The 26,626-nt window shown below is 40.0% G+C and overlaps 1 long non-coding RNA gene across 1 annotated transcript in view; it reads left to right on the top strand.

Moving 5' to 3' along the window:
* The first annotated feature begins 21,354 nt into the window (after positions 1-21,354).
* The window catches only part of LOC140689714 (uncharacterized), a 74,192-nt gene continuing 68,920 nt past the window's right edge, over positions 21,355-26,626 (top strand). The window contains exon 1 of the long non-coding RNA XR_012064779.1: positions 21,355-21,427. This is a non-coding gene — a long non-coding RNA (uncharacterized lncRNA). The remainder of the gene's footprint in view (positions 21,428-26,626) is intronic.

The following is a 26,626-nucleotide window of genomic DNA, read 5'->3' as shown; positions in this document are numbered from 1 at the left end:
CATGTGCTTAATTTCAGGATAGAAGGATTGTGGCACCTACACTGTGCTGACTTCTGTCTCTTTTGATAGCTTTGGCTTCACCTCAGACCCCTCCCACACCTGCCAAAGTGAAGCGCATACAGTTAAAGTTACACACTAGCTAGGTGAGAGGCAGCCTGCTGAGTATGGGCTGTTCCCACCCCAGCCCACCACTTCCATTTAGAGACTTGGAAGTAAGCTGACCATTGTCCTTTTGAGTTTTTTAGAATCAGTGTGATGTCATCATGTTCATCTCAAGCCATTGGGCAAGAGCAGTTAGGTGGGGCACTGCATCAGATGCTGCATTCTTGTGAGACATAAAACTTCAATTTGCAGCTCTGGAGGGGAGAATAAGGCCTGATCAAGATTGCCTGGCAGAGCGTGTTATTTATAAACCCACTGGCTGATCACCAACAAGAATGTAATCTTCATTGAAAGGCTTTAAAAGATTTCTCTGTTAATATTTGCTTTATCATTTCAGAAAGTCTCTAGCTAGGCCTGATCAGACAGTTATTTCTGCCTGGATAGAAATTCCATTTTCAGAATATTGCTTGGCTCTTTATTCCTTTCCCCCCCATGCTATCCATCCCCTAGCCTGACTCATCTCTTCTAGAATCTTCTCTGTCCTTCCCCAAACCACTGGGAGTGATTTACTAAGTGCATTTCCCAGCCAGCTTCCAGACGATGGCTAGAAAGACCAATTTACAGGAACAGTATGTACCCAAGTTATTGCTGGGTCATGGTCCAAAACTCATTTGAGAATCAGCTATTGGAATTAATGTTTTTTTCTCATAGATACAATGGTGGTGTTGGATGGAGGTGGGGGGCAGCTCAAGATATCCACCTGAAGCCATTTTATCCACCATGAAGCTTAGGTACAATGTAAATTAGGGGTCTAGGAACAGAGTATCTGTGTGGTACTGGAGAGGGTATACAGTGGGGTGGAGGAGATAGGAGGAGAAATGGGAATAGAGGGGAGATTTTTTTCACCCTCCGTTATTAATATACTTCTAATCCTGGTCCATAGTTCATAATAACCAGTTCTTCTACATGCAGTCTCTTGTGGCCTTAGAGCCAGAAAGGATTAGAATTCAGGGTATGACCCCCATTAAACAAACTTATACCAGCTTGATGTACCAACCAGAATAACATTGCTGGTTATCAAGTCCCTGGATAAGCATGTTGCTACCAGTGCCACAAGTTGCTACCAGTTCCCTCCTTGATATCAAATCTGCAAAAGAACCTAGAGAACAATCAGAAAGCTATGTGCTGAGCCTCACTTAGATCAGGGCATCAACTGTCACAAGACTGGACAGGACATCTTTAGGCCCCGCTGTTTTCTCCTCTGGTTATAGCACATGTAATCAAGATCCAGGGCTTGCTTTTTTCACTCCCCCTTTCCTAAGCATCTGGGTCTTTTGCTAGATACATTCTTGCTCTAACTGTGGCGATTTCTTCTTGCAGATTAGAGCCAAAATTGGTAGTACTGGGAGCCACTCTGATTCTTTAAAGTTGATGTCGTATCACTCTCTCTGTTGTGATCCAACAATTAGATTTTTGTAGTTTAACTAGCAGGAAACAATTTAATGTTATCAGAGATCACTTGAATTTAATGTTTCTAACCCACTCACCCCAACCATGTTCCAACTATATCTTCAACGATAGACAGCATCACTGTTTTATGTGTGTATGGGAGGGAAAGGGAGAGGGGAGAGCAAAAGCAGTCTATCTTATTTCATAAAATTCTTAGAAACCAATAATATTTACTACCTCAAATCCTTTTTAGAAGTAGCAGTAATATAAAGTAGAACAAAAGACATGAAGAAATATAGAATTATATACTGACTTTCATCCTTAATTGAAACTTCCTTTTCCTTAGGCAAATGATCTCAAAAAGAAGTTAGAAAGACAAATGGACAAACTTCATTAGTAACTTATTAGTAATTTATACTAATGGGTGAATGACTAGCTAATATCTCTAATAATATCCTGAGGGTTTTTTTTTAATGTCTTTTTAAAAGAGGTTATATAGTGATACATATGCAACTTGAACCAGTAGAATTTCAGGCAGTGTAAGCAGCTATTTTCCATAGTAGAAAACTTTGGGGAGTATTGTGGGAAAGATTTCAGGTTCAGGCTGGTCTTTTGCTTTGGAGTTCAGCTTCTCTCAAATAGTTATATCATATTCTTTTCTTTCTGAACACCAATTTCAGAGATTCATAAGGTTTTAAGGTTTATCACAAAAATTCCCATGGCAGTACTATCAGGACCTCTAGTTGTGGGTGTGAGGGAGGGGCCAGGCTGCTCAGGAAAAAGTGAGGATAATTGGCATGTTTGTACAATGGGAGACGCCTCTACTAGCTTAACTTGACTTTCCATCCATTTCTGTTGCTCAGTTTTCTCATCTTTTTCCAGATGTCCCATTTCATTTAATTATTTGGTATTAATTTTTAAACGAGCTTGGCATCTTGACAATTTAAGCATTCCTCTTATGTTTTTCTGACATCATTTATGTTTTGTTTCCTCTCCTTCCTGTCTCCTATTTCACCTAGCCTTGATTCCCAGGATCCCACTGTATCAGTATCTTCTTGTTTCCTAGCAACTCATTTTGATGCTGGCTTTACTGGGTTAGTTTTCTCCCCTTTCGCTAGCTTCTGAAATTTCTCCCCTAGCTTGGAAAGAACTGTTTTTACCAGCTATGTGAAAACTTACAGTATGCCTCACCCTGAGTTCCACAACCCCCCTGTACGCTGACCCTCATTACTGGATACTCAAAGAGGCTCCTGGTGGCTGCTTCTGACCAATAGAGGAATGAAATGAATAGTATCTCTATTGGATGATTTGGTGACATTTTGTGCCCTGTAGCTGCAGCTAGACTAATCCCTTGCTCTGCGTCTAATCTATGATCAGTGGTCCTTAGCCAGGGTAGGGCTGGGAAATGGTATAGGATGAGTTTTTGGTTTTGTTTTTTAAAATTTCACATTGATTACTCTCAATACAAACGTACTGGTCAGAATGACCTCTGATGGCCTCTGCTATCCTTTTATTCTATGAATCTTGATCTCAAACAAAGCAAATCAGATCAGGACACCAGTGCTAGGGACCATAGGGTATACTGTGGATTATTTCACAAGAAACCTGGCCATCCTCTTTTGGAGGGCAACTGATACTTCCTCATAACTAGTCTACTGCCTTAAAGAGATTCTTTGTCATCAGTTTCTAATAATCCCAGTGACGTAGTTAACTATTCAGTGAATTGGCCTTGTGAATATGTAAAAAAATCATTTTATTTGTGTCTGAAGGTTTAAGAAACAATATTGTCAGTGCCAATAAGTTGAAAATGTTTCTGCATGTATGGTTACTATTATCAAATCAGCATATATAACCATTCGACAGATATTGATTGAGTACCTACTGTGTGCCAAGCACTGTGCTAGACTTCAGGGACATTGCAGTGAAGAAAGGTCCACATCTGCTCTCCTAGATCTTCAGGGAAAAAGAAAACCATGGTGCTTTTTTATGAAATATAGAAGACTGAGCTTTCTCAGTGGCCCAGCCCATGCCATGTGTTATCTGTCACAGTTGTGTATATGAAATCTCATCTGATTTCTCCTACTAGATTGTAAACTCTTTGAGGGCACCATTTGTTTCATTTTGGTGCCTTTCCTCAGAGCCCTCTGCTGTGCTTTCCCGATGCTCCCCTCGTGGTTCTGTGATGTTCTCCTCCCATGGGTGTAATGACTGGCACATACTAAGTGCTTATTTAGTGCCACATGCCTGCTCATGACCTTGCTTTACCCAAACAACAACCCTAAAGGAAACTGCTATTATGGACCCCAATTCACATTTTTCTTCCCTCGGTCTACTAGCCCAGTGTGACATGGCTCCAGCCTCAGCTCTCCTACCTGCTCCCTCGTTCCCTCGCTCACACCTCAGCCACCCTGATCCCTTCCTGTTGCTTGGCCACACTAGGGGTGCTCCCACCTCAGGGCCTCGTGCTTCTCTCCTCCCAGACTGTCATGTGAGCCCTCTGCAAACTCACCCAGATCTCTGCCCAGTGCTATCTCCTCAGACAGGTATTCCCAGACCATCTAACATAGCAGCCTCCTCCACTCACTGTTGACTCATCCTGCCCTATTTTTCTTCATACCACTTATCATTTCTGACATGTTATGTATCTGTTTTTAATATCCGTTTGTCAATATCTGAATACCAGCTTCACCCTGGAGCAATTTTGTCTGCCTGGTCCAGAGCTAGAGCCTTAGCCCCTAGCCTTTGCTGGGCACAGAGCGGATCCTCAATAAATGTTTGTTAGATAAATGAGCCTCTGTTTTACAAATGAAAATTTTGAAGCTTAGAAAGATTAAGTGACTTATTCAAGACTAACAACTAGGAGATGTCAGAGATGGGATTTGATCCCATGACATCTGATGCCAAAGTCCGTATCTTAACCACTCTGTATGTATGTTTGTCTTTCATTCTTCTCCACTAAGCATTCAGGTTCTCCATGACAAAGAACATTTGTTTTATATTGTGTAGCCTAAATGCTTAAAGAGTCTGACACTCTTTTATAAATGTCAGGTGAAAAATATACAGTCAGCTAATGGATGACAGCTTGAACAGACAGAGAGAGGCGTGTTCTGATGAAGTCACAGTGTAGACAAAGGCACGAGGGCCTAAGGACCATACTGAGAATAGCTAAGTACTGTTTAGCATTTATAATGCCTGTGGAGGTGTCTAGCTTATCACCAGGGGTGGCCTAGGCAGTGTGAAAAATAAAACCTATTGAATAAGTATAATCATTGCACATGCCCTTGTAGCTGCTGGAATTGTTGTCCCATACGTTGCCCCACAGCACACATGCAGGTTTAAATGCCTGAAATGCTTTGCTAATCTTCCAAAAACTTCATTACGATGAGCTGGAGCCATGGTAAAAATATGCTAGTCTTAAAACAGGGACAGATGGCAAATTGATAGCACTATAAAATGGCCACAAGACTTAACACTGGCTCAGAATGTCTACCAGACAACAGATGCAATGTTAAAGTTTACTGAGAGGGTTTGATGAAAATAATCCCAGTGAATTTGGTGTCTGTCCAACAGCAAAGATTTATTTTGTTACTTAAGTGCAGAAATCTGGATTTTCAAGGGCAAATAATAGTCTGGTAGAAGCAGTGGTAGGATAACCGATTGTTCTCTTTTTCAGAGCTGATCCCCTTTTTCCTTGTAATGTGTTGGTTCCTATACACAGCTTTCTTGCTTTCCTCAGCACAGGGAAGCAGGAAGGAGATAGAACCAGAGCCTTCCCTGAAGATTGGCCCCATGTGGGCCAAGATAGTCAGATCCTCCCAGCTGGTGGGCTGGAGAGGCATCCACTGTTGTGTTATAGCATCAGGGTAGTGCAGAGTGAGATGCCCATCTCCTTTTTGCACTATGGAGATTTGATCACTTATGATGCATCCTTTTTGTAGGCGGCCTTCCCTCCTGCCCATTTCACATGCCTTCTTTGGGCATTATCCATCATCACATCATCCTTCCCTTCCCCTAAACACACTGTTGTTGATTTTCATTAGCTCTGAATCAAAGACAGTGTGCTCTCTGACTGGCAGGTGTTACACCAGGGAAGCAGCATTTCAAAGCTTAATTACTTGTTTCTCCTAAGGTGCTTTCTAAATTAAACTGGTGTTTTTCCCAGCCTCTTGAGCACTTTTTCTTCCTGTGGGAAGCTGGAGCCAATCTCCTGTTATGAGATTGTGAAGAAGGAAGCAGCTGTCTTTCTGTTGTTCATTCAGAACCTCCCCAGAGCCGGGACCACCCTGCTCTAGGGTCTGATGAATGGTAAGTGGCAGGAGGTGTTGGCCTTGACACCAGAGGCCACTCAGAGCACTGCTAGGCCTGCGCTAAGAGGAATGTGTTTTCCTTTCTGGTTTGTACTCTGCACATCATATTTAAGAAATAATTCTCTATGCTGAGTTCATAAGGACTTTCTCCAATATTGTCTTAGAAAAATCTTTTCATTGTACTATGTACATTTAAGTGGAACTGATTTCTGTGTATGATATGAGGTAGGGATCAGATTCCATTTTTTTAAATGAAAAACCATCTAAACTCCATTTATTAAACAGCTCATCCTTTCCCTGCTGATGTGCAGTGCCTGTTATAAATCCAGATTCCACATATGCGTGAGTCTGTTTTGAGGCTCTCTGGTCTGTCCAAGCCATCTGTTTGTCTATTCCTACATCTATACCTACATCTATACCATACTGTCTTAATTTCAATACCTTTATAATAAATCTTTCTAGAGGGTAATACTGGTCCCCTGGCTCCACCTTGTTCTTCTTCAGAAGCATTAGTCTTTGCTCTTTGAATATGCACACACACACACACACACACTCTTAAATTAGGTTGTTAAGTTTCATGAAGAACCCAGTTAGGTGTTTGATTGGACTTGCATTGGTTTTATTGATAAATTTTTCAAGAGAATGGACAGCCATATATATATATATGATCTTTACTAGATTTTTTTTTCCTTAGGAAAAGTACAATTTTTCTTTGGGAAAACTGAGATTTGGTCACACTTTAGAGCCTTTGATAAGTTCTTTGATGTTCAATAAGAAAGAAAAAAGGATGTAGCTTTTGCAAAGAGAGTTAAGAAAATAATACCAGTTTTAGCAAAAGGGCATTGTTTTATGTACTTTACCACACACTATCCAGAATGTAAAGAGCCCTCTTTATTAAACTAGAGTAAATATATATTGTTTGAAAGCAAAATACAACACGATATCTTTATGACACTGAATATTTCTATCCAATAACATGGAATATTGCTTCCTTTATTTAGGTCTTCTCTGTCTTTCGGTAAATTTTTTAAAGTAAAATTTTTTTCCCAAAAAGGGCATGTACATCAGTTTTTAAATTTCTTTTTAGGAATTCTTTTTTTGCTGTTGTTATTGTAAATAACATCTCTAAGTAAGCTACATTTTAAATTTTGGCTAATGCATAGAAATGCCATTGATTTTTGAATGTTGATTTTATATATAGCAACTTTGCTACTGATTCTAATAATTTATGTACAGATTCTCAGGATTTCTTTGTGAGCAAACATAGCACCTACAAACAGTGACAGTTGTACATTCTTTTCAAATCTTTATACTTTTTTTTTTCTTTTCCATCTGTATGGATAGGATCTCTAGTCCAATGATGAAAAGGAGTAGTGAAAGCAGATTTTTATGATCTTGGGCATTCTACCATTAAATATGTTGTTTACTGTAACTTATGTCTAGGGAATTTCTTTTTATTCCAAGTTTAATAAGAGTTATATTTCTTGTTAAAGCTGAATGAGTGTTATGTTTCATCAAATGCTCTTTCTGCATCCCCTGTGATGATCGTATGTGTTTTCTCATAATTTATTAATATGATGGATTACCTTAACCAACTTTTTAACGTTAAACCAACCTTATAGTCTTGGGATACACCCAACTTGGTCGCAGTGTTTTATCTTTCTTTACACATTGCTGAATTCACTTTAATATTTTGTTTAGGATTTTTGCATCTACTTTGATCAGTTCTCCTGGCTTGCTATCTTCTTTTTTCTTTCCTTGTCTAGATATGTTATCATAGATATTCTAGACTCATGGAATGTGTTGGAGCATGTCCTCTTTTTTAATGTTTTCTTTTACATCTTTATTGAGGTATAATTTGTATGTGGTAACATTCATTATAATGTTAAGTGTTCAGTTTGATTGGTTTTGAGAAAATGTATACATTTTACAGCCATCATTATCAAGCTTTAAAATATTTCTATCACCCTGAAAAAAACTTAGACAATATATTCTTGGATCTCCCTTTCTTATCCAGTCTGTCAATCTGTGTCTTTTGACTACAGTATTATTAGTACTTTCACATTAATGTAATAATTAATATGTTTGGATTTAGATGTTCTTCTTTGCTATTTCTTTTCTATTTGTCTCATTTCTCTTTTGTTCTTCTGTGACTGCAGGAACCTTAATTGTAGTTTCTGTGCTTTACTAGGGGATCCTTGCTAGAGCAGATTAAGAAGGCCTCAAACATATGGCTTAAAGTCAATAGCTTTTGTGAATGTGTTCTTTTCCATTCTGATCAGAAAAGATTAGAAAGAGTTCGTATTTTTATGGAATGGACAATGAATATTCATTTACAGTTTTGCCCTAGGGCTTTGTTAACTTTCCCACTCTCTGTCCTAATATATTCTAAAGAGATCTGGACTGTCTAGACATCCTGAGGAATATCACATTGATTTATTACATCATACTGATTAGGAAAAATGAGCAGGCAGAGCTAGTGCATTGAAGTCCATTTAAAACCCACAGGGTCTAGAAAGTGGAAGAAAAGCCTATGACAATTCAGAAACCTGACACTTCAGTAAAGTTTTTAGGGTGTAATGGTCAGGGATGTGCTAGGATATCTCCACCAAGAAAAATAAAGTAAAAGAAAATGATAGCATCTTGCATTCTCTACCACAAAGAAGGAAGCACAATGCCTGGGAGGCTGCTTTGGGTTCTGGAGACAACCCATTCTGCACCTAGGAATATTGCTCTGGCCCATACACAGAAGGCCACTGGCTTTGAGTGGGGCCCAGAGTAGGAAAGAGCTCTGCAGCAAGTCCCAGCAGTCCTGCTGTGTCAGTCACACAGTCTAACAGGCCCTATGGTATTGGAGGTATCACTGATGGGAAAAGATAGTGTGGAATTCATGGCAAGCCTCTGTGAGAGAATGACTATGCAGGCCTCTGGGATTCTGGGGCAAGGCTCTGACAATTGCAGGAGAGAAATATACCTCTTTTGAAAAACAGCTCTTGGCATGATATTGGGCCCTGGTAGAGATAGAATGCTTGGTTACTTGGACCACCAAATGACCCTGTACCTGGGACTATACATTCTGATCTGAGGTCTATCAGATCTATCAAGTCATAAAGTTGGACAGGCCCAGCATTGGCCTGTTATAACATGGAGATGTTCTAGATTCAAGTGTAAGCAAGACAGAAAGCACAGTTAACTGCATGGGCAGGTTGCCCACACTTCCATGTCCCTCACTGTAGTTGCAGCAGCACCTATCTCCCAGCTCATGCCTGTGGCTATAGGGAGGATCCTATGTGATTAGCTGACGGAGGAGGAAAAAGCCTGAACTTGAGGAACAGTTGAGTTGACTCAGTATGTGGAAGCAAGCTGAAAACTGACAGTGCTGCAATATATTCACATTCAAGGAAGGAAAACAGGAAGATGAGAGACAAAACTGTGTGGAGTGGAGGCTTGTGCCTGGACACATGGGAGTGGGAACAATATGTGAATATTTTTGCATCACACTTTAATACCTGCCAGAAAGCATCCAACAGAAGAGCCACCAAATAATAAAGGAAACAAAATGATTCAGTTAGTTGACATTAGCTAACCTTCATCATCGCCAGCCCAGAACTGGAATAATGGACACATGTACACAGTTGATTGTATGTATATTCTTTCACCACAACATAATTAAGTTATAAATCAATAACAAAAAAGATATATCTATAAAAACTGTCAATTTTTTGGACAATTAGCCATAGATTTTCTAAATAGTCTGTGGATCAAAGAGGAAATCATAAGAGAAATTAGAAAATATTTTGAAATGAATGTAAATGGGAGCATGACATGTCAAAATTTGTGGGATGCAGCTATAGAAACACTTAGAGAGAAATTTATGGCATTAAATGCTTATGTTGGAGAACAAGAAAGACACAAAGTCAGCAATCTAGGATTTTGCCTAAAAAGCTAGGAAAAGAAGAGCAAATTAAACCAAAATAAGTAGACTATAAAAACATAAAGATAAGAGTGGAAATCAGTAACACAGTAAGACTACAAATAATTGGCAACAATCAGAAAGCCAAAAGCAGTTTCATTGAAAAAGTTAAAAAATATTTTTTTCATTCCATTTGTTTTTATTTTGCGGGGGTGGGGAGATAATTATTTTTATTTGTTTAGTTACTTTTGATGGAGGTAGTGGGGATTGAACCGAGGACCTCATGCATGCTAAGGCATGTACTCTACCATTGAGCTATACCCTCCCCCCAAAAAAAGATTTTTGAAATTTATGAATCCAGAGCAAAAAGGGCCAAAGAAAAAGAGAGAAAACACAAATAAACAACACCAGGAATGAGAGAGGATGTCATTACAGCTCCTATAGACAGTGAAAGATAATAAGAAGACATTATGAATGCATTTTAATGCCAATAAATTTGGTAATTTAGATGAACTAGATAAATATATTGAAAGATATAACTTAACAAAACTAATACAAGAAATATGAAATCTGAATAGCTACCTCTCTATTAAGAAAACTGAATTAATAATAAAATATTTTCACACAAAGAAAACTGCAGCCTAGATAGTTTCACTGGTGAGTTCTATCCAACATTTTGAAATAGAAAATAATATCAATCCTACATAGTCTTTCAGAATAGAGCAAAAAAGGAGATACTTCACAACTGACTTTATGACATCAGTATAACTCTGATACTGAAAGCTGACAAGATACCATATAAACAAAAGTTTTAACTATATAACTATAGTCTCTTAACTATAAAGAGACCCATATCCCTCCTATACCTAGACGCAAAAATCCTTAAAAATATTAGCAAATTAAATCAAGCAAGATACAAAGAGGATTCTTACATCAAGACCAAGTGAGAGATTGTTCCAGGAAGGCAAGGTTGGTTTACTATTAGGCAATCAGTTAAAGTAAGTAAGCACATTAACAGAATCAACTCTAGTGTCTACCAACAGGAGAAGAGACAAACATTCATAAATGGAATCTGCTCAGCAATAAAAAGAAATAAGTTACTGAAACCTGCAAGAAAATGGATGAATCTGAAAAATTTTAAGTGGAACAAAAGAAGTCAGACATCACAGAGTTCAGACTGTATTACGATTTCATTTATATAAAGTCCAATCTAATCTATGATGGTATAAATCCAAACAACAGTTGCCTCTGGGAAGGACTGGGAGGCTTGACTGGGAAGGGACCTTATGGAACATTTTGGAGTGATGGAAATGTTCTCAGTCCTGATGAGGGTTTAGATTAGTTGGGGTTATACATTTGTCAAAACTCATCATACACTTAAGATCTGTGCATTTCTCTATGTAAAGTATAGTTTAATTTTTAAAAAGAAAAGAACAAGAAAATATTGAGTATCTGCAATATACTAGGCATTGTTCCAGGTGCTAGGGATCATAAACTGGCACAAATGTTCCTGCCTTTGTGAAGGTTAATTCCAGATTATACATCTAAATGTATAAATAAAATGCTGATGTGCTAAATTGAACCTCTGGAATCACAGGTTTCCCCCTGCCTGTAGAAAGTGGCTTGGGGTGTCACACCTCCTCACCCTTTCCCATTAGCCATCTTGCTGCTTTGGTGGTAGGTGCTCTCAAGATGTCGAGATGGCCAGCCCACCTGGTTGGGAAGTGGGATGTTGGTTGGCATTTGGTATTTCCCATAGGCCAAGATGTGCTAACTGAACTGAAAATGAGCCCTAGAAGAAAACCCCTCTGGGCCGTATTTCATTTCTAGGTAAAGCAGGATTCATTCAGTTACATGCTTTGGATGGGATTCATGGGGACAGGCTTGGTTTGGGCAGATGGTGCAGGGGAGGCAGCAATGAAGCTGCTGCAGAGCCTGTGATCTTATCAATTTGCAGAGGCTGGGCCCTATGCTGATCTATTAAAGGAGGGCTTTTCAAAGCACATCGGGCACACTTGAAGGGGTACATGAGAATAGGCCTCCTGCTAGGACAGGAGTTTAAACCCAAGCAGCGTCCCAGCAACTCCAGCCATCCTAGGGGCAGCCGGCCTCTTGTGGGTAGTTAGGTCCTTTGTTTTCCCTTTGGAATAGCTAGGTCCAAACCTGCCTTGGGCTGAGAAGGTAGAAAGTTAACCCAAGAAGGTAAAAAATGGTTGTGAAGACATCTCTTTCTCTGTTCTAGTCTGCCCCAGAAAGCTACTCAGTCACATACTATTCTAAGGGTAGGGATGCAAAGTGTAGTGTGAATATACACATTGAACTGGGGGGTCGCTGAGATGGGTATGAGTGGGCAGTTGCTGGAGAAATAAGGTGACTTTCAAGTTTATTTCTTGATCTCTTTACTATGATGTTGTTGGATATCTGCTGAGAATTTGACAGTTTTTTTTAATCACTGCTAATATTTATATCATGATTTATTTTTATAATGATTTATTTTTTATAAAGCACATTTCTTATAATAACCACACCTAGCTTCATTGATTGGTTTTTTGTATATGTACCTGAGACTGTTAGACAATTTCTTCTAAATGCAGACTCGGAGATAGAATTCAAGCGTAGGTTTTTTTTTTTTTTGGAAGTATAGTTGATTTACATTATTTTAGTTTTAGGTGTACAGTGTAGTGATTCAGTATTATTACAGATTATACTCCATTAAAAGTTATTACAAGATAATGGCTATAATTCCTTGTGCTATACAGTATATCCTTGTTGCTTATCTATTTTATACATAGTAGTTTGTATCTGTTAATCCCATACCAACCTGCCTTTGGTAACCACTAGTTTGTTTTCTGTATCTGTGAGTCTGTTTCTGTTTTGCACATACATTCATTTATGTTATTTTTTAGACTCCACATACTTGTGATATCATATAGTATTTGTCCTTCTCTCTCTGACTTATTTCACTAAACAAAATGTTCTCTAGGCCCATCCACATTGCTGAAAATGGCAGAATGTCATTTTTCTTATGACTAATATTCCGTTGTATATATATGCCATATCTTCTTTGTTTAACATTTTTTATTGATTTATAATCATTTTACAATGTGTCAAATTCCAGTGTAGAGCACAATTTTTCAGTTATACATGAACATATATATATTCATTGTCACATTTTTTTCTCTGTGAGCTACCGCAAGATCTTGTATATATATTCCCTGTGCTATACAGTATAATCTTGTTTATCTGTTCTACAATTTTGAAATCCCGTCTATCCCTTCCCACCCTCCACCCCCTTGGCAACCACAAGTTTGTATTCTATGTCTGTGAGTCTATTTCTGTTTTGTATTTATGCTTTGTTTTGTTTTTGTTTTTTAGATTCCACATATGAGCGATCTCATATGGTATTCTTCTTTCTCTTTCTGGCTTACTTCACTTAGAATGACATTCTCCAGGGACATCCATGTTGCTGCAAATGGCGTTATGTTGTCGGTTTTTATGGCTGAGTAGTATTCCATTGTATAAATATACCACATCTTCTTTATCCAGTCATCCATTGATGGACATTTAGGCTGTTTCCATGTCTTGGCTGTTGTAAATAGTGCTGCTATGAACATTGGGGTGCAGGTGTCATCCTGAAGTAGGGTTCCTTCTGGATATAAGCCCAGGAGCGGGATTCCTGGGTCATACAGTAAGTCTATTCCTAGTCTTTTGAGGAATTGCCACACTGTTTTCCATAGTATGCCACATCTTCTTTATCCATTTGCCTGTTTTTGGAAAGTGCAAGTATTTTTATATTTGGGAGGTGGAGGAAAAACTAGTAGGAGAGTAGGAAGTAAGACAGGAAGGAAAAGTCAGCCAATCAAAGGTGCATTGGGGGGCCAGTTACCACTGGGAGAACAGGAGATGAGACCCTGAGTTGCCTGATGTGAGAGGGAAGGTCACTGGGTTATTTATCCAGCTACCAGTAGACATTGCTTGAGGGTTGTCCTTGGGAGGACATTCATTCCCTGGCCCGTTAGTCCCACCTATTGGGCAGCAAATCTGGACCAGCAGCAAGAAAAATCCCTCAGAAAAGAAATGCAGGTGGTGGCAGTTGGAAAGTTGGAAGTGGAGCTGGTGTTGTTATCAATAGCATCTGCTACACAGCACTGTGCTACATGCTTCCCAGTCATTTTTGACTTAACACTCACAACTCTATGACTTGGTATCATGGCCTTCATTTTAAAGAGAGGCAACTGAGACTCATCAAGGTTGAATCTGATGGAGAGTTGGGACTTCTGACTCCAGAACTCATTCTTACTATGCTATTCTGTTTTGTTTCTTAATTCCTTTAACTACATAATAAACAAGATGCATTTTTCTCACTTAATTTTATAAATAAGGAAATGAAGTCTCATTGGCATCAAACAACTTGCCCACGGCCCTCCAGCTAGCTGGAAGGAGAGCCAAGCCAGCTCTCGGAAGCCCACACACATCCTGGTAATGCACTGCCTGGCTACGCACTTTCCATTCCTCACTTGCTTGCTTCCTCACTAAGGACTGCGGTTTTCTCTTGCTCTAGTCTTTGGAGGGTTTTATTTATAACTCCCTTGAAATTGGCTTCCCAAATATCCATTGTCCCATAGAGCAAGATTTAGAGCTAATTGCTGGGACAGTTTCTTTCATCAGCCTCATGTGAGGGAGAATTTAGTTGATTTACTTGCTTCCAATTTCTAAGCCTTCATTTGTTTGCTTCCTCATTCAAACAGGTTAGACCTCTAGTCTTTGAAGACAGGACTATCAGGGAGGACATATAATACGTTCAATATAAAAATTATGTGAAATCCAAGATCAGGTGTCTAGAAAGAGATATTCTGGTTAGATTTGATCACAATAAACCAACCCTCTTATGCACTTAAATCCAGCTCTCTTTGAGCACAGAGGAAAAATACCTTCTTAAGTCTCCAAGACCACCTGGTTTGGCCCCACATTCCTGGAGGTGTCTGAGCCACAGCTGCATAGAAGAAGGGAAGATCTTGTTCTGCATACAGAAGTTCAGCCTATAGGGGTAAGAATTCTGACAGGGCTAAAGGAAATCGGAAGATACCATGGGTATAGAACTTACTCTCCCAAAATTGCCCAAGGAAGACCTCAAACATGGCTTGAACTCTTTCACATAAGCAATGGGGAACTCATTCAGTTCTCCAAATTTCTGTCCCACTGGAGGTTGGCCATTGGTCTTACATCCAGATATCTGGCCTCCCACCTCTTTGGGGAGATGTGTCAGCCATGGAGCTGTGCTGCTCAGATACCGTTTCAAGAGAACCTGCTGCAAGGATGGTAGCTGGAAGATATCTTCTAGATGCTGCAAACTGGGGTCTCTAGCAGAGCTCCCACTGAGGCTTTCCCTGTTTGACACCAGCCAGGACTTAGCATAGCAGGGGCCCCAGAGCCCTACCATACCTGCTTGACACAAGACTCCTGTGATGGGAAATCTTTGCTCTGGGGCTCCTCGTCTGCCTAGCTGAGACCTTCTCAGATCTGCCCTGCTGGCTGGAGTTCTCCTGACTGTCCTACTTTCTTAGAAGCTCTCTCCTTTTACCTGCATGTTCTGAAGGCAATTCCTACCTACTCCTACTCCTTCTTCACAAACATTTTCCCAGCAAATCTCAAGTGCATCTAATTCCATCTTGGTGTCCCCTCTTGGAGGACACAAACTTACATAGTTGGTATATGAGTGGACTTTGGAGACTAGCTCATTCACCACACAGCTAGCAAAGAGAATACCAGCCCAGGTGAAATGTGGGGCATGGATAGTCCCTAGAATAAGATGGTGTGGCTCAGTTGCTGAAGATTGCATGGTCGGTGACCTGGAAGAATGTCTCGATGGAGGAGAATGCTTTTGCCAATACAATGGTTCAAGCATTTGAAATATATGAGAGAATGATAACTATAAGGATAGTCATTACTATATTGTATTCATACCCTATGGAGGGATAATTAGAAAATGAGGGCCATTAACAAACAATTCAGGACTAAGTATGAGAGCCGGACAACCTTTTTGGACACTTACAAAGAGTCTCATCTCCTACAGTGGAATAATGATCATAGTTGAAGAGATGACTCAGAATCTAATAGTTTCTCAGAGCTTCAGAGACATTTAAATGCTCAAGCAAGACAGTGCCATTATGCTAAAGTCAGGGCCCTGGCTGGGGAAATCTTGGACCCTGAAACATTGCATGAGAACATAGTGGATGCCTCCAAGAAATTTAGCTATATAAACTCCCTTGAACCTTTAAAACTTGCTAAGGCAACCCACCCCCTACTATTAAAATATATACTCCATTTCTTGGGACACAGGCAAGAACCCTGGGATATGAGTAAAATTCATGGCTAAGGTGGATCTTAGAAGCCTGAAGATACTGATGGCTAATACTGAGCAAAGTGAATTTCGCTAGCAGACGGTAGAGAGTTAAAAGACCCAGGGAGGAAAAAATGTTAGAATCAATATTGTATGCGACATCAGAACAGCCACCTGAGGATGGGATTGCATAGGAGAGTCCAGAGGACACGCCATTCATCACGCTATCAGGAATACTCGGTGAAGTTCAGTGGTGGCAGCGGTGAGCTGGGCTTATTGATAGCAGTGGGGAAATGGAACCTGGGAGTAATAGAGGCCAGGTGGCAGCACTTAACCACCAGCAGCTAGGGGGCTGCAATTGCCGTAATGACTGGCAATATCAGATGGGCAGCCAGGAGGGCTTGACCACAAGAAATTGTGGAGGTGGTCAGTGGAATACGGCCAAACAGATGAGAAGCCAAAAGTTCTGTTTAATAACAATCAGAAGATAAGAATAGAGGAGAAGGTGACTGAAGGCAGTTGCTTTAATAAAAGGTCATGATCACTTGTTCAATTACTAGCCTTTAGCCAATTTTCTGATTTGGGATCCACTGACTAAAGAGGTGACCAGATCTCCAGGAGGAAGGGCCCTACAACACCATGGCAAGTATACATTGTGATGATTCCCTCAGTCCTTCTTCAAAGAGACCTATGGCCATTTGCTTAGGTGACTGCCCTGGGAAAGAGGAATACCTAGACATTTCAAGAAGTATTGGACACAGAGTCTGAGTTAAAGTTGACATTCAAAGACCCACAATGTTATAATAACCCCCTAATGAATGGAGACCTTACTAGCCTGGTTTACAGTGGGTTCAAAGGTCCATGGACCCATATGTGGCAGTTGGAATAATCCTTACATTGAACCCCTGGCCTGTGGGTAAGAGCTAGCATCATGGAGAAGGTCAAAGGGAAGCCTCTAAAGTTAGTAAAAACAATATCACATCAAAAGATTTTGTGTTTTGGGTTTTTTATTTATAAAGGAGCTGTATGGTAGAGATTAGTGCTACCATTTAAGGTCTAAAGTATGCAGGGATAGTGGTTCTTATCATATTTCCATCTGCTTTACCAGTCTGAACCCTGCAGATACAAGACAGACCACGGAGAATGGCTGTAGACTACCACAAGCCTCAACCAAATAGAAGCCCTGAATAAAATGCTATTTCAGACATAGTACCTTTGCTGTAGCTGATTAATAAGGTCTTGGGTATGTGGCGATTAATTTGGCATCTGCAGTCTTTCTACTCCAATCAAAAAACCAAAAGATCAGAAACAGTTTGCATTTACATTGAGCACACAATAATATTTATTTAGTTTTGCCCCAGGACTGTGTTAACTTCCCCACGCACTGTCATTAATGTAATTTGAATAAATCTGAGCCATCTAGAAACCAAGAGGGTGAAAGCAAGAGTAGCCCCACTTACCATCATTCTCAGTAGCCTACATGGGGGCTTTGTGCTTCCCATCCCCATAGTTCTGGCCTTTGCAGGGTTAAAGGTTTTAGTTTCCAGAGAGAGTACACTCTTGTCAGAGGATACATCATGTGTCCCACTGAACTACAAGTTACAGTTTCCACCTGGGCATTTTGGATGTCTAGCATCCAAGGATCAGCAGATGAAAAAAGAAGTCATCATTTTGGCAGGGGTAATTGCCCCCTGCGGAGGGCTACTCTGACTCAATAGGGACAGAGAGGAATATGAGTGAAACACAGTAGAGCCAGTTGGGCACCTTGTAGTAGTCTTTGCTCAGTAGTACTGGGGGCTCAGACCCTTTACGAATGAGAGATTGCGCTCTACCAATAGGCAGACCATCAAAACCTGCCCAGGTGACACTGAGGGTGAGAGAAATGGATAGTGGAGGAGGGAGGCAATGATCAGCTGCAGAGATGAGGCTGTAGTTCACCAACTAACCTCTTCTAATTTTCTCCTATAGAAGAGACACCGACGAGAATTGGGGAGATGCTGCTTGCTGAACACGTGTAGAGAAATGGAACTGTGTAGCCAAGCACTGGACACAGCAGCCACAGAGGTCTCCTGTCAAGAGAAGCTGCTCTAGGGAGAGTAGTTGGTGGGCAGCTTCCAGCTGTGCCCGTTTGGATCTAACTTGGCATTGTGTTGAGGCCTTACTTTCCATAGGTTGCTCCTACCCAGTGGCCGAACATGGTAAGGAGACTTAAACTGGGCCATCCCTGCCCAATGTGGGACTTCTCTAATGGGTAGTCATTGAACCAGGGCTCTCTATTGGCCTGGCTGAGACTTTATCAGTGTTTCACTGTCTAAACCTCCTTCTCCCCGGTCCTCCTCCCTCCCACCCCCTTACACAGCTGTCTGCCCTGAAGAGGGTTCTGAAGACTCTCAGCCCCCTCCTGCTCCCTCTCCCCTGTGTTCCTCACAAACATGTCGCTTCTGTATGTTTTATTCTGGTTGGCATTTGCTTCTCAGAGGGCCCAAAGAGACACAGGAGGTCTCAGAAAATGGTAAATAAAATTCCTCCACTGAAAAAAAAGTTAAAAAATAAAGCCATCCATGGCAGGATGGAAAAGTGATTGGGCAGGGTATTTAGATGTCCACTTTCTGGACATTTTCAGAGGTTCGAGGAAACAAGAATAACTGTCAAAGGGAAAATCTTTGGTCCAAAGCTATTTTTGAGCATCTCCCTAATTCCAGGTTGTATTAACTTGTGTAAAAGTTCTTATACTTGTCAGGTCAAATTCTTGTTCTCTGCCGTGATTTAGAAATGTCCCTGCTGAGTGCGAAAGGACAGTAATTGAACTTGTGGTCCTGAATCTTGATTGGAAAAGGATTGGCCCAAATCTTATCTCTCCCCAGCCTCCCTGAGATCACCAAAGGCCACACTCCTCTTGACTTCCAAGAGGAAATGGTGGAAAAGCATTAATACACTGCACCTTAAAGCTTGTCTTGATGTACTGAGAGCACCTTCTTACCTACCTTCTTGTTACCAGTTGTGCATCCACCAGGTGAAGGAGACTCTCTGCTAGTACCTTGTTTTTTTAAGCAGTTGGGTGATTTGCCACTTCCACCTTGTCATGTGCTATAAAGTAAGATATAATTGTCAACTGAATTGTTGAAACTAGAGGCAAAACAAAAAGGTAATATCCCCTGCCTTTGGTAGAAGAAATATAAACAAGGCTATATGAGAAATCGTTGAGAAAAAAATGGAGGCTAGAAGTAGATCAGAAGGAGAAGAAGACTCTAGCTCTGTGATTATAAAAGAAGTAGCAGGTGCTCTGCTTACAACAGGCCAACTTCTCAGGTCTATATTTTTTGGATAAAAGGCTTGAAGCAACTGAAAAAAATTTAACCAAGCTCATTTTTCCTCTCCCAAATCATTAAATAAAGAAAGAAAATGTCTATGACTCTGTTGAATCAAATCCTCTGTCAAAGCCGGAGTCATTCCTTGAATGGATGAAAACGGCCTTTGTTCCCATGATAACAGCTGCAATGGCTGCATGTGTGCAATATGCCGGGAGCTTTCCATAAGCTGCTCTCACCTCTGAGGACACTACAGGGGCAGTATAATTGCCCCCACCACACACAGGAGATCACCAGACTCAGAGATGTCAGGGAGCATTCCCAGGTCACGAAGCTTGGACTAGGCAGAGTCCAGCCAGGTCTGTGTGTTTCTGAAGCTAGTCCATCCTCTCACCTTCTCACCTTCAGAGGAGAGATAGACCAAGGACAGGCAGAGAGAGGCTAGGGGGGAAAATAGTTTTCAGACCAATGGCAGATCCTTGTAATGAAAGGAAATCAAACCGTGCACCATGAAATTTACAATTGTTGGAAAGACTAAGAGCCATGCTGATAACTTTAGGGATCCTGAAAGATCTGTGGAGTAAAGTAGGCAAGGAGCATTCAAAGAACAAGCCAGTGATTCTTCCTCTTCTGAATGCCTTTGCACTTCATTTGAGAATGTCATCTGGCCCATTTTAGGGCTCAATAGATATTCTGAAATGATAAATAAATTTGTACCTCTATCAAAATAGAATTGGGGGTGGGGAGAACAGCTCAGTGGTAGAGCGAGGTCCTGGGTTCAACCTCTAGTACTTCTACTGAAAACAAAACAAAACAAACAAACAAAAAAACAAAGATAGCATTGGCTTTTTGCCTTGTATTATAAGTTTCTGTGTGCTTTAAATCTCCCGTCCTGGGCAATCAGTATCTTAATATTATTCGACCCTTGTATTTATAAAGCACTTTATAGTCAGATTTTGTGTACATCATTTTATTCAGAGTAAGTCTATGAGGTTTAAAAGGCAAATATTCTTATCCTCATTTTGAAGACGTTGAAGCTCAGAGGGGTTAAGTGATTTGCCCAAAATCATGTACCTAGCAATGGGGAAGGCGTGAATTGAATTAGGGATTTCTAACTTCACATCTGTTTTCTTTCAAACATGCAGAGTCTTCTTATAGAAAACTCCCCCTTCTGACTCATCACTACAGTTTAACAGAGCCAAGCCCTACACCTTCCTCATGATAATATCTGTTGGATCACTTTTATGAATGAATGACTGAAGGAGGGAAGGAATAAGTGAAACTTTCCATAAAATGGTCTAGTGTGGTTTGCCTTTGGGCAATCTGACATTCAGATCTGGTGGAAGATGTTCTAGAAAATTATACTGTCTACTCACATTTCACTTAAACAAATGTCCTCCCTGATGTCCTCAAAGGAAATAGTTTTACTGCACTTTCTGTTTGAAAAATGTTTGTGTTTGGTCCCTTCAGAGGTCATAAATCTCTCTAATCAGTTCCTAATGGTTTTAGGGATGATTCTGAGCAAGTATCCCATTAATTGAAAGAAGAATGTTGTCATCTGCCACAGAGATTTCTCATTATGTTTCATCAAATTCAAAACAGCCCTGTTTGGAATTCTTTTATGAGCAGTGCAATTACACCGCATCCTATGGTGTTTGGAAGTAGCGCTCACAATTAGCATCTCTGTCGTGAGTGGGAAGTGATCCGTGCTAAATCGGAGCTGGACCAGATGGGTCTTGCTAAGACCCTCCCCCTTCCCCCTTCAGCTCCATTAAATTAAGCCGTCCCTATGTGTTCGCAAAAGACATAAATTAGTCTTACTTCTGTGTATTAAGAAATGCATCCGCTTCCATTAATTAAAAGTCAAGTGCTTCTTTTTACAGTGATCAGGGTAAAACAGCCGCTTATGCCAAAGAATTACATAGAAGCAGATCCTGGTGAGATGTCACAGGCCTCAGCAGGGTGGGCAGCAAGAGGAGCTCAGATGTGGACGAGCCTGTCTTGGGAGGTAAGAGACAGCATCCTAGCACACTCAGACTTCTATTTCGTCACTGCAAAGTGACCCCATCCTGGGGACCTGGCTGGTATTCTCTACGGTTACATAGAACACAAGGCCCTGCCTGACGAGTGGGAGCCACTGAGCTTGCCAGTCACGTGTAGCCCTGCACACTTGGTTTTGGGGCTTCCAATTTCCTCTTAACTGCGACGGTTGTTTCTAATTTTCCTTTTCACTTCAGCTCTTATCTCCTCCCATTCCGACACACCCTCCCGCAATGCACACACACTCAAGATATTTTCAGGTACTCAATGCTCTCTTGCTCCTATCATTCCCTTCTCTCCTTGCAGTTGTTTCTAAGTCATATATCAACCATTTACATCTTAGTGAGAAATTTAGCCAATGTGGCTCCTAGTGCTAACTAGTATCCAAAATTTGGTGTTTATTGTGTTTTATGTCCCCATGCATTTCTTTATCCTTTACTGCAAATGTATATATCTATAAACAAAATATGATAATTGCTTACATGCACTTAAGTTCCAGGTAAGTGGTATTATTCTAGTTTGCTTTTAAAATTCTTCTACAACTTGTGTTTGTGCTCAGTTTATGTTTTTTGAAACATTAACTGTGTTGAAACATGGAGATTTAGTTCATTCACTTTAACTCCTGTGTAATATTCTAATGTAGGAATAAACATACCACAATTTATTACCTGTTCTCCTGGAGATAGACATTTAGGTCATTTTCAAGTCTTCTGCTACTACAAATAGTGTTCCAATGAACACTGTGCATGCCTCCCAGCACACATGTGGGAGAGTTCTCCTGGGGATAAAGCCTGGTTCCATCAACTGTGGCCAGAGGGGAAATCACAGGGGACAGATATGGCTGCTATGACCAACCCCTGTGAAAAGGAGGGGGCAGTGCTCACGGAAGGAGATATGGTTGTGGAGTGATACCCCTGAATTGTCTTCTGATATTCAGAATTCGTAGCCCAGGCAGTAAATAAGTCAGGAGTTGATTATAGGGCTTTTTAAAATAATCTTGCAAAAATCCGTGTCTCTGTGTAGATTTAGACCAGGCATATAGTCCACATCACTTACCTGGGTACCTTGTATCAACCTCTGGCACAGGGCAGTGCACCAGAAAATGCCTCAGAACAGTCAAATAAGTATCTAAAGTGGCATTCATGAACTTTAATCAGATGGGGTATGACCTGGCCCTCCCCTGGAAACTAATTACTCTCTTGTTTTAGGCATGATTCTGACAAGCTTGGTTTCATTATCTCCCAGGCCACAGTAGATTAGAGATAGAAATTTTAATGCAGGGAGATTAACAAGGGAAGGCAGCAGGCAGAGAAGAATTGTGACTCCCCAACTCTGCTCTCCTGTATTTATCCTCTCGCGGGCTCATGAAGGAGAAAAATAGTGTCAGATGTAAAAACTGAGAGCCTTTAGCATAGAGCAAATAGTTCTTTATATACAACTTGAAACTGAGTCATCGAGAAAAAGCCTTAAACTCTTTGGAGAAGGCTGCAAGCTTGTTGATGCATTTTAGCAACATTTCCATTGAAATTTAAGTATTTGGAAATTGTAACTTTGGGACAAAATACTTGATGTCTACAGAGTTTGCAATTTAGTAAACACATTCACAAAACTTGTCTTCACAAGCAGACTGTGAGCCCAGGTGGGCAAGCATTTTGCTTAAGAACAAGAAAACTGAGACCCAAATAGGCTTAAATATATTACTCAGTATGGCCAAGCTGTGTTTCTTTTGGCCCCTCACCTTGCGTGTTTCCTGCCTGGTAGTGACCCCTCCTTTCTTGGAGCCCTTCTTTGGAGACCTGGGCCAGGTGCTACGGAGTCAAAGCTAAGAACACTGATTTGACACAGTTGACTTCTCTGTGTGGTGATTAGAATCCACATTCCGGGGTTAGACAGCCCAGGTTTGACTCCTGGCTCAGCAACTTTCTAGTATGGCCTTCGCAGGCCTCTGTTTACACATCTGTAGTATGGGGATAATATCCTACCTACATTGTAGGGTTATTGGGATGATTAAATGAGTTAATTCACATAAAGTTCTTACACAAATCTTTACCAGTTGGGCAGTAAGTACAACGTCCCAGCCCTGAACCTGTAACAGTAAAGATGTGAATCTAAGGTATTTAGAAAATAAATTATGACTTGATTGTAGAAACTTGAATAGATTAATTTATCTTGACTTCCATAGACTATTTTAATGCTTCTGCCCTATTTTATTATTAAGTAAGTTTTGTTCCAATTTAAAATAGTTTACTTATTTTTTTTAAAGTTAGGTTTCTGGCTCAACAAATAAATTTTTGCAAATATTAAACATAAAAATATTTATGTTTGAGTGCCAGCAAATTGGTATAGTCTGTCTATGCTTTTGATTCATGGTGTGACTCGGGTCCCTGTGTTTGCCAAAATTAGGAATCAGTGTTAAAGGCACTTTAGTAAAAAAAATGTTTTAAATATGTAAACAGGGCTATGCCACACTTCCCCACCCCTAGCCCTTCTCTCAAGCCTGAGGAAAGGTCCTGCTTTAGGGAAATCAATTCACCACTTTTCAAAATTATAAAAATTCCTTTATTTACTGCCACGTGTGCAATGTTTATGGGAAGCCACAGAATGATCCTCTTCTAGTGGCTGCTGGGGTAGTTAGAGTGGCAATTGGGAAGCTGAAACTCATATTTGGTCTTTAGCAAATAAACGTACTAATGTTATTTGATCCAAGATCCTCCCTTTTCCTTACAATATTCTGGGAAGGTTGGAAGGCAGAGTGAGTAGCTCGGTGGGAGCCAATGAGAGCATCTTTCTTTTTGGTGCCTATTATTAAAGCAGCTCCATAGGAATCCGGCCCGTTCTCCCCTCTCTGTTCTCTTCTTTTAATATGATTACTTCCACTTATGAACATAATTGCTATGAGATTATAATCGTAATATGAATACTATTTTGTAGTCTTGTTTTTCACTGATCATAAACTATTTAAAAAAGTTTTCTCAAAGTCTTCCCTTTTCTCCTGCAAAGTTATATGATATTTTATCTTATAAATCAGCAAAAGTTTATTTGACCCTATCATTGGACATTTCCCAATATTTTCCTATAAATATCTTTTTATCTGTAGGTTTTTTTCTTTTTCTTCTTTTGAGATGTTATTTTGGGACCCTTTCCCTAAGTTAGGATTAATAGCTCAAAGAGTATGAATGCTTTTGTGGTTTTGTTCATAAAACATTGTTAAGACTTCCAAAAAATGTCAGCAAACTTACTGCTGTGAAGGTGATTCTTTTTAAGAGAAAATAAAATAGAATTTTATATTTTTGAGAGGAGAAAATGCAGGATAGGACAAATATTAACAGAGAAAGAACTGTGAAAAATAGCTTTAAGGACCTTTTACAAATAGGACATAAATAGTCTTGGAACCTATGAGGTGAGTCCAGAAGGGACATGGGAGAGGAGGATACCTCTTCACCTTTAAAAGGAGATTCCATGGAGGAGGCTAATCTATAAAAGAGACTATTGCCTCTTTCTTTAGCTTCCAGGGCACCCAACAGAATTATTCCATAAGTTAGCCTATTGGCCATGAAGTTTTACTAATGGTACTTTTTGTTACTTTGGTCCTTATATACTTCCCATTTATTTTTAACCATTGTGATGAGTCCTTGGTTGGGCAGGTAGATACTTTTCTCATCAGAAGACTGTGAGATGAGCTCACATGGCTAGCAACTGGCAGAATGTAAATGTAGACCTTTGGATTGCCAAATGCTGGGGTTCGTATATTGAGCCTTTCAATAAATGGGAGAAGGGACAAGTGTCAATTTTGGAAGAATCTGAACTTTAATTTCCCACTAGTGATTTTCATTTAAATAAAAAAACACCCTACATGTGTATTGCTATTGATGATAGTTAGTTGAGAGTTGAGAGTCTCTTACTCTGAGATTTCCAGGATGTTACCACCATGCACCCAGGTAGTCATCTTCTGTTTGCTGATCCTTAAAGATAATTTCCCCTTGATGGGTTTTCTTTCCTGAAGCATGTGGGAAGCATAGGTGTGAATTCTTGCAGTCTATATGAGTATCTCAAATCCAAGGACATGTTGAATTTCCAAAACTGCAGGTCAGATGTTTGTAGCTTAAAATATAATTTTCAGTTAGAAAAAAATTATAATGATGACACCTCACTTTTTAATCATGTTTAATAGCTTTTTGATATTGTTCAGGTGTTCAAGTGTGAAGGATATGTGATTTCATTTGATCCTCACAACGATTTTGGGTGGAAAGTATTATTAGTCTACACTACCGATAGTGGGGGGAAAAGAGACAGAGAGACTAAGTCAAGCTTTTCAGGTTCATGGAGCTTGTGGGCATTAGAACCAGATCTCTAACTTGTGTCCTACATCAACGCTGTTGGTCAGGTTTCTGGTTCAAAATATGAAAGGCTGTTTTACCCATGATTATTAACACTGCAATTTATGAAAAATGTTTGCCTCTCAATTTCAGAATTGGAGGCAGATTCTAGGATGTGAAATGATCTGTAACCTAATGATGTGAAATCAACTATGCTAAGTTTGTCTTTTGAGCCCTTGGGCTCTTTCCCTGTACCCCTGATGCTTTTTTCACTGGCCCAGCTCCAAATACACTAAATCAGATTATCCAGAGTTGTTGTCCAAGAATTTGTATTTTTAAAAAAAAAACTAACAGAAAAGAAGACAAAACAAAGGTAAAGCAATTTCTTGCATAAGAAAACAGGAAGACTTAACAGCATAAAGATGTCATTTTCCTCTAAGTTGACTTGTATGTTAAGATTCAAAACAATACTTCAAGGAAAAAAAAATTGCAAGTGATTCACTGATGCTAATGTTTGTTTAGAAAGACTACCAAGTATGAGGCCAGACTTTCCAAAAAAGGAGGGCAGTAGATGTTGACATGGTTTTATAACATAATATGAAGAAGCCAGCTCCTCCCATATGGCTGCTCCGGCGCCTTCTTCACACACAGGCCAGAGTGATGTACAATCACTGCATTTATCTTCATCAAGTCAGCATGGAATTTTTGAGGAGACAGAGTTTGGCTGTGAACAGAAAGAGGGGCCAGACATAAGAAGAATGACTGGTTCTAAAGAACGTTGGAGAGATAGTGACTTAAAAGATTTAAGAAGACACATGCTGATGAAGGTGTGTGGAAACAGACACTCATTT

This window comes from Vicugna pacos, chromosome 3 (genome assembly GCF_048564905.1).
Source record: "Vicugna pacos chromosome 3, VicPac4, whole genome shotgun sequence".
Lineage (NCBI taxonomy): Eukaryota > Metazoa > Chordata > Mammalia > Artiodactyla > Camelidae > Vicugna > Vicugna pacos.
The sequence above is the reverse complement of the archived record's forward strand: the minus strand, read 5'-3'. Positions and strand labels throughout refer to the sequence as shown.